Source organism: Diplotaxodon limnothrissa, linkage group LG20 (assembly GCF_057381915.1).
Source record: "Diplotaxodon limnothrissa isolate DT_005_m linkage group LG20, D_limnothrissa_male_GT1.1, whole genome shotgun sequence".
Taxonomy (NCBI): domain Eukaryota; kingdom Metazoa; phylum Chordata; class Actinopteri; order Cichliformes; family Cichlidae; genus Diplotaxodon; species Diplotaxodon limnothrissa.
Genome location: NC_140615.1, coordinates 12,871,831 through 12,881,177, shown reverse-complemented (window position 1 = coordinate 12,881,177; position 9,347 = coordinate 12,871,831).

The following is a 9,347-nucleotide window of genomic DNA, read 5'->3' as shown; positions in this document are numbered from 1 at the left end:
ACAGCAATCAGCGAAAAGTGGCTGCAAAAAAATATGGTATAAACTATTTTATCTGTTATATGGCTTGTAAAGTACAGGGTGGGCCATTTATATGGATACACTGTAATAACATGGGAATGGTTGGTGATATTAAAGTCCTGTTTGTGGCACATTAGTATATGTGAGGGGGCAAACTCCTCAAGATGGGTGGTGACCATGGTGGCCATTTAGAAGTCGGCCATCTTGGATACAACTTTTGTTTTTTTTTAATAGGAAGAGGGCCATGTGACACATCAAACTTATTGGTAATGTCACAAGAAAAACAATGGTGTGCTTGGTTTCAACGTAACTTTATTCTAATGTGCCACAAACAGGACTTTAATATCACCAACCATTCCCATTTTATTACGGTGTATCCATATAAATGGCCCATCCTGTACAGTATATACTGTACTTCTCAAAATAACGAATAATATTGTGACAATGGCTTCTATATACACAGTTTATTGGTTTATACAAATATCTAATCACCCAATCACAGAGCAGCAACTCAGTCAATTTAGGCATGTAGACATGATCATGACAACCTCCTGAACTTCAAATTCAGCATCATAATGGGAGAAATTGTCATTTAAAGAAGTTTCAACTTGGCATAGTTATTGGAGCCAGCTGGCCTGGTTTGAGTATTTAGAAACATCTGATCTACTGGGATTTTCCCACCCAGACACCTGTAGAGTTTACAGAGAAAAACTAGAAAATATCCACCAGCAGTGGTGACACCGGGCACTATTCCTGTCAGCTAAGAACAGGAAACTCAGGCTGTGTGTTGGTATAATGGTGTGGTACTTTTTTTTCTTCTTGGCACACTTTGAGCCCCTCAGGTACAAAGTTATCATCATTTAAAGCCCACAGCCCACCTCAGCTTTCTTACTGACCATATCCAGCCCTTGGATGGCTTCTTGAACATTACAGTTGTACACAAATTGCCTCCACAGCCACCAGATCTCAGTCCAGTGAACTACCTTTGGGATGTGGAAGAATCGGAGATGCCATTAAAGTGTAGTCATGTCACTGTGGACCGAAATCTCTTGCCAAATCTGTGTCACACAAAATTAAGGCAGTTGTGAAGGCAAAAGGGTTCACCAATAAGATGACTGGTGAATATAAATATATAATAATTTCTCCATGTCACATATCTATATTTTTCTTTTTAAATATTAATGTCATTTTAACAGTGGTTGACAATACATTATAAACAAACATTTTTATAGGCTTGGCCATTTTTGGCCATGTACAAAAAGAGTTAATGCATGAATTCAACCCACTTATCATATCAATTTAATTCAATTACATTTTATTCGTATAGTACCAACAACCAAATGACCTCCAAGCACTTGGCAACAGCAGGGGGGAAGAACTCTCTTTTAACAGGAAGAAACCTCCAGTAGAACCAGGCAAGGGCAGCCATCTGCCACAAACATTTGGGTGGTAAGTTAAGGGGGTAAAACACTACATATTTTACTTTGTCTTTCCATGGCTGATAAGTTACCAGAATTCCCAAGTTTTGTTAACATACAGTATCAGCTGCATACTGAAGCCACTGTATACTACCCTTCATCAAGGGTGGTATACAGTGGCTTCAGGGGTTCAAAGCAGAACTCAGCCTACATATCAGATCAGATGAAACCATTTTAAACTACTATGTCAAAGCGAGGAAAGCGCCTTGTCTTTACAGCCAGATGAACAGTTATAGCCATGGCCAAAGGAAAATGTCATATTAACAGCTAGAGCCTGTCGTCATCAGCCTCTGCAGCAGTCAGTAAGAGATTAAGGTAAGTTACTTAAACGACAAACAGTAGCTAAAACTTTTAAGCATCCCCACTGTACTGGTGTGGAGGCAGATATTTCAGAAGCATCACCTCAAACTTGAGCATCTCAAATTATATTAATTGGTTATAAACTGTAAGAGCAAAATATATGTAGTGTCATACAGAGAATGTAAGGAGGGTTATGTTATTAAAACACACATCTTGCTTTAGACGTGCCCAATGTAATTACTTTGTTTATTTTGAGGCACGGACTTCAACTGTAATGTGGCAGCCAGCCAGGCACACAGCCACAGCAGGAAGTTTGTGTTTGCTTGTCAAGCAGTCGGAGGCAAAGTGACTCAACGGTCCTGAAACAGCAGTCTTGTCTCTGCAGCTTCCCCTCATGTTGTCTTGCTTTCAGCGGTGCACATTAACATTTTATGGAGAAGCAGTCAATGCATCTACCCAAAAAAAAAGCCCTAATTGGAATTTGTGGTGGAAAATTTCGCCACCCTGACATTTGCCGTTCATGTTCATTTCACCTCCCGCAGGAGCTCGTGCTCTATTGTTGCTGGAAACACAGCGCTGTCCGCTTAAATGTCGAACGGCTGCTTCTTTTACTTTGCATAGTGATTATAATGACTCATCCTCTTACAGAAGAGCTAATCTTAGCATCCATTTAGCAAAGAAGTGTTCCACCATTATGACAAGTGACCCCTATTTCTTTTCATGGATACGACTGCTTCCTGCCTGAATCAGAGAATGGCCGGCAGGCACATAATTCAAATACTGTCCAGAAAAGTGCTGTGGCTGCAGATTACAAAGGAGGCCTTGAACTGCATGAAATATTAAAGCATCAGGACCAGACGAGGAAGTAAGCTACAAGATCTCACCAGTATCTAGATGAGAGGATGAAAACAGGTGACAATGTGAGAAATGCCTGACCTTCCCCACCTGCCGCCACTCAGAAGCAATAAATAAACTCCAGAAAGTATATATATTCCATTCAGATATTTGGAAGCTTATGGCAGGGTACCCTGCATCCTGCACTCTGCACAAATGTAGGGAGGAGTGTTCGTGACTAAGACATAATATTGCCAGTTATTTCAGTCTCAGTAATCTGTCACGTTTGAACGGGAGTATTTTTAAGATAGAAAATGAGAACAGCTTATAACGTGGTGATGCAAATACACAGAGACAAATGAGCAAACACTAGAGCTAGAAGAAGAGGAAAAGACCAAATTAAAGGAGGCACAAAGTGCAGCAATGAAATAGAACAAGCAAAATCTCAGATCAAGGGTAATCAAGCGTGAGGCAGTTGTGCAAAATTTACAGCTGTAATTTGGAATCCCACAATCCTGGCATCTGGATGAAGAGGGAACAGATTCTTATTTGCAGGAAACGCTCCATGGTTGGTGGGCATTTCTGTCACTGCTTCCCTCTCGCTCATCCTTTTTCTGTCTCTGAAGTACTTCTTTGTCCTGCACAGTGCACAAATGAAACCTGCGTCACATAACAGGCACAATATCACCACTATACCTGAGCAGTCAGCCTTGAAGACAACGCCATGAGGGATCATTTCAATTGTGGAGGGTAAAAAGGAAAATGTGAATTGATAGACTCGGCAGACAGAGGACACCTTTTTCTAGGGCATGTTAAGTCGTTTCCAAACGTCTGTGCTATTTGGATTTTCTTTAAAGTTGTGATTCACATCTTTATATCTAACACATAAATATCCTCCAGGGAATGTTTTTCCACATTTTCAGGGGCCCTACATGAAGTAGGGTTTTGCCAGGAATTATGGATATGCACTATTTCAGGGTCCCAAGAGAGCTGTTTCCATGGGGCTCAGACTGAGCCTCCCTTGAGGGAGACACCACAAAGCAGAGAAAGGCAGAGACCACAGAGCTAATTTAGTCCTCTGTTTAATTTCCCAAGGTGTTGCAGAACCCAGAAGAGATAAAGCCCACTTACTATACACAAATTTATAAATTTCACTGGCTAATGAACTCAGAGCCCTGTAACAGGCTGGTGACCTGGCCAGGGTGTATCCTGCCACTTGCCCCATGGTATCTGGGATAGGCCCCCACTACCCTGAAATGGATGGATGGATGGATATACACATAAGTCAGAAGTTCTTTAGGAATACCCTGAAGAGTTTCCAGATCAGAGGGGACGCACAGATTCCTTCAGCAAGATCTGTTTGTGCTAGGACTTACCTCAAAGGTGGACATTCCTACAATGCCTCCAGCGAGAGGTAACCCAGGAAGCAACCTTTAAATGTTTAAAAGTTATGCTGGAAACAAATAGTTATTTTGCAGCTTTGTCTGACACTGTTGGTTACCAAGATCTGTGGCCACACATAAAAGTCACGCATCATAAAAAAAGAAACATTCTAATCATAACTGTGACACTGTGACATAAAAACTGAAATTTCTATTTTGAAACGTCACAGAGAATGGCGATCACAAGTCCCCCAAGGATATAAAAAAATGTGTGTTTCTGTTCTTTTTGGCATAAAGGAAAAGCTTTTGTTTCATTTCCTCTAACACTAAGTGTGTAGCACTATGTTATGTGATCAGCACAATAAATAGTCATAACAGTTCCTAACTTTTATTTCCTGTTGAAAATCAAGTTTTGGCTCATTGGCTGGGGCTGGCACTTCTGAAACAGTAATTGTTCATCTATAATACATATTACATAACACAATATTTTATTAGTAAATGCAATGTGAGTACATTGCAGGTCATATCTTAAGAAATATCTGAGATTACGTGCATTTTTTTCTTTTTTCCTTCAAATTCACATCAACCGATTCTGAAGTCCAAGCACTGTTCACAGATAGAGCATAAGAGAACACACGAGTGTCGACATCAGCAGTCTTGTGGTTTAACCCTGCAGTTGTTGCCGTTCCCCTTATGGACTCTTGTAAAGATTCTAGGAAGGCCTTGGTTCGAGTAAAAGCCTTCACCTTGGTAAAAAAAAATGTCTCTGGAGTGAAAGGTGCTGACCTGTTCACAACCTGATGAGACCAGAAAAACTCCACCATCAGCAGAAACCAAAGATTAAATCCAAGGGTCAAAAATCTGGATTCTTTCCAATTCCTGTGAAATTCTGTTTGCACACTTCAACTATATTGATGGACCAGTGGACTAGGTGACACCGTGTAGATGCAATGCAACCCTGTAATATCAAAAGATACAAAGCAAACATTCAGTTCAAATTAAAAATAAAAAAATAAATATATGCAACAGATTTTTGCATTTCAGTCAAGAAAAATCAGTCACCAAGCAAATGACATGAAAAGACAATGCGCTGCACAACAATAAAAGTTATATGCCAACAAAGTTTTTCTTGCATCCCACAACACCGTGCTCACTGAGCGAATTTTTGGAATGGACAATGCAGCAATCTCCTAATGCTTTTATTTCAAATTGTCTGAGCACTTGATCATGGCTCATTACTTTAAAGGTACTTTTTGTACTTCATGAATATAAGAGCTAGATAATTAGTGAAATACAACAATCTACAATGATCTAAAATACTGTCGATAATTTTTTTTTTCAAAAATAAAAAAAAATGGGCGCATATTTTACCACCACATCAGTGTTATTCATTTGTATTAATAGACAAGTGCTGCATATTCACTTCACAGCTTTCAAACGCTGGTTACACAGAAAGAACAGCCTGCGGTTTAATTAGAAAGATCTTGGCTCCATTGTGAGGAAGGGGAGGGTGGAAAGGGACGAAGGAGGAGGAGGCGGTAGTAGTCACTGATTGAGCACTCTGTCTTCAAGCCCATTTACTAGACGAGAGCTCGGGAAAAATCCAGAGGAGTAGGTTAAAGAAAGGCGTAGGATGGGAAGGTGAGAAAGTAGGGGATGCTGTGATTGCATCAGAATCCTAATAAGGGGATAAGGCGAGAAGCCTTCTGAAGCAAGATTTGGCAAAGTGTCATCCAGCCAGGTGATTTCACATATTTACTCACCTGGCCTTAGTTCTCAGTCTTCAGGTGAATTCAAAAGATACAACTCTGCACCAGTTCTCCTTTGTGCAGGCTGGCCTAAGAGCACGATGTCCCGGTTTGATCACAGCTTCCTAAACAAACTAAATGCACTGACAGTTCAGTATGTGAATGTGTAGCCCAGTGGATAACAAGCCTGCCAATGGCACCGGTGCCAGCACCGACCTGACTGGACCTGCAGAGGTATCGAGTAAATGCCATAATGCTCCCATGATGTCTTCCTATGGAGGGTGTGGACCACCACTGCTTGCTCGCCTGTGGTTTTGCTGTGTAATGAAATATGTCTCCCTTGATGTATGGCTGCAGGAGAAGCCCAAATCGAAAATTGAATCACACTAACTTAATTTGTGGTTGGGGCAATCAAATTACTTGTTTTGGCTGCAGTGCTGACGATGAATTCATCTTTGTGACAAAGCTGTCACAGCAGCGTAAAGGGGGCGGAGGAGACAGAGTGTATATGTGTGTGTATGTACTGTATTGGGTAATAGTAAAAAGAGGTTAGCAGCAGAATTTGCCATTGGTGTTGTTGCATGCTTTATTGTGGGGAATATTCTGTCAGTAAAAAGCGTGAAGTTCTCAGGAGTTTTATAATACCAACAATAACATATTTTTTCTTTTATAGGAGCCAATAAACAGCTACAAATGTAAGCAGCTTACACAGGCTTGAGTTGCCCTCTGGAGCACTTTGTTGTGTGTCCGCATCTTCAGGAGATCCTCCTTTCTACTGCAGCTGAACAGCTTGTATTAAGAGCCTTAAGAGCTAAAGTTTTAAATTGCAAAGGTAGACCTGAATTGTTCATTGGAGGATCAGATCATGCAAAAGGTTTCTGGCCCATAGACAGTACAGATGCTGTATAAAAACATTGCTGTCACAGTTTGCCAAGGCAAACTGCGTGGAGTTTGAAGAGTGGACCCAGGTGCAGACATTCTAAAACTCAAACTTAACTGATGATGAGCTGTTTATTAAGGCAGACAGAACAGTACAAAATAAAAGGGCAAAAACAATGCAACCTAAGCAATAACGTAAACTGGGTAAACTAGAAAGGAAGCACGAACTATGAAAAACCCTGGCAAACAGAAAAACAAACAAAACTCTAAACATGGCGATGATGAGCATATACATATGAAAACCTGAACGCAGGACTTGGCATGGGAACAACACAGACCAAATACACACAGGAGGCTAATGAGGGAAACGGAAACACATGGGGAAACAGCTGACACACATGAACATAATGACATCACAAGAGGAGAGTAAAACTAAAAACATTGAACATAGGCACACAGGTCCCCTTCAAAATAAAACAGGAAACATAATGAGACGCAGACATGACAACCTGAACTTGACAACGTAAGACACAGACATGAAACACATGAAGGGCAAGGGAGACTTAACAGGGGTGGAAGACACAAGGGGAATCTAATAACAAGAACTAGAACAACCTAGGCATGATAAAAAAAAAAAAAGAACTTAGAAAACCCGAAGGGCTTAAACATAAACTAAAACTCAAAACGCTGGGTCAAAAGTCCCAGGATCGGGACAATTGCAGCTTTCCAAACATGTAAAATAGAATGAAACAGGAGTGACACTTGATTGGAGAACACAGCTAAAGCATAAAGAATTAGCTTCAGACCACTGCAGCAATGTGCTCAGCATGATAGATAATGACAATATTATTTTAATATATAAGTATTTCATGAGAGAAGCTGATACTTTTCTGAATGGATTACAAGAGATTTTGGAACTAGCACCCTTGGGACCTTCAGTGGTATTATCTTTTAAGGTGCATCGGCTTCATTTTAAAGCTATAGGTGGTTATTTACCAATATTTGAACTTTAATGCTTCCCTTGTAATACCCTTGTATGCCTACCAGGGGTAACCCTTGTTTCTCTTTTCTGGAGTGAGCAGTTTGTGTCATATTTCAGGCCTGCTTCCAGAACAAAATGACTGGGTGTGCTTTAGATGTAATGAGGGCGAGTATACAGTTTACTAGGGCTACCCTTAGAAAAACCCGGAACCTCAGTATGTATCAATAAAGACACCAAACCACATCACTTTATTGATGAACCCCTAATTTTAATTCCTTAAAGGTTCCTGGCCCTTAAAGCTACAGAAATTTATATTTAAATATCAGAAATGCTGAGGTGCTTACAGCAAAAACATCAACATAGCTATGTTTTGCAGGAAGCTATAATTTGTTTACCATAGACAGCTTAGCATTGCATTAGCATATCAGTTAACATAAAAATTGAGCAGAGACTAATGAGAATGTTAACAATTTACCAAAGTCTTGCAGAGTTTGACGTTATGATCTGTAAGAACACCACCCACATTCTTAGATAATGGCTGGAAAAGATTCAATAAATGTTCCAGTACACTGGAATCCATGTAGCTGTTGAGATAAAAGTCAGAGGGAGAAAACCCATTCTCTGTTAGTCACGAATGCCTTTTACTTTCTGTGTTACCCAAATAACTGATGAGATGTTTCAGCTCTGATAAAAGTAGCAGTTCTTAAAGCATCACTGCTAGCATGCATGCATACAGTTGTTTTGCAGGGAAAAGTTTAAATATGTAAATGCTGACTGTGATTTTCCACTCTAATGTAGTGGGGTAAGTGATAAATGCTGAGACAGAGGAGGAAAAACTAGATGTCAGAGTAATGGTGATGTAATTGTACCTTTAGCAGGTCATTTTATGTGCCTCTTTGGAGGAGGAAGGGTGACAGGGTCAAACTCGACGGTGGACGTCCACGAAGTGAGGCTGATAAAAGGAGACAGACAGGGTAGGGGCAGCGTTTGTGTGTCACTCCTTCTTCTTTCCATTTACTTCACACATTGTGATAATCAATGCCCCGGGCATGGAATAGTTACGTGCTAAATAACTCCCATAAAAGCAGAAATAACAGAGTTTTTATTCAGCGAGGTGAACATGCCAAGCAGAGTTAACAAGTTACAAGATTTGTTCCTTGTTCAACCAATTTCACCAATTGGGAATAAGTGTGTGATGGGCCATCGCAAATAAAGCCTGCCCATGCATACATGTATACTTTTCACATCCACTGATGTCTCCCACTGACTGATGCAACACAAATAAAGAACATTTAAAAGGGTGAATAGACTTTTTTAACTCTAGTGATAGAATTGCAGCCGAGCAGAAACTCACAGTTTGATCTAGACAGTTTTAGTAGCTCAAACATACACACCAACAAAACACATTTGCTACATGGTGCTTTACTGTGATGGGGTTGTATAGCAAGGTCAACAGATATTTTTATAAGGGTGCACATTGCTTTTTTGTTTTAAATTCCAGTGTTACTTAGTATGTCACTTGTAAACAACTACGACAAAATTAGAATTTATCTGGTTTTCCTGCTGCCTAATGACTGGAAGGCGAGCACAATGTTAAGCTAGCTGTTTAAGGTTTAGATGGAAGGTTTCTCGATAGCTACATACAATGACTGCTTTCTTTTAGCTGTGATCTTTACCAGTGGCGTGCGGTGACTTTCCACACAGACTGCAGATGGGAACTGATCTC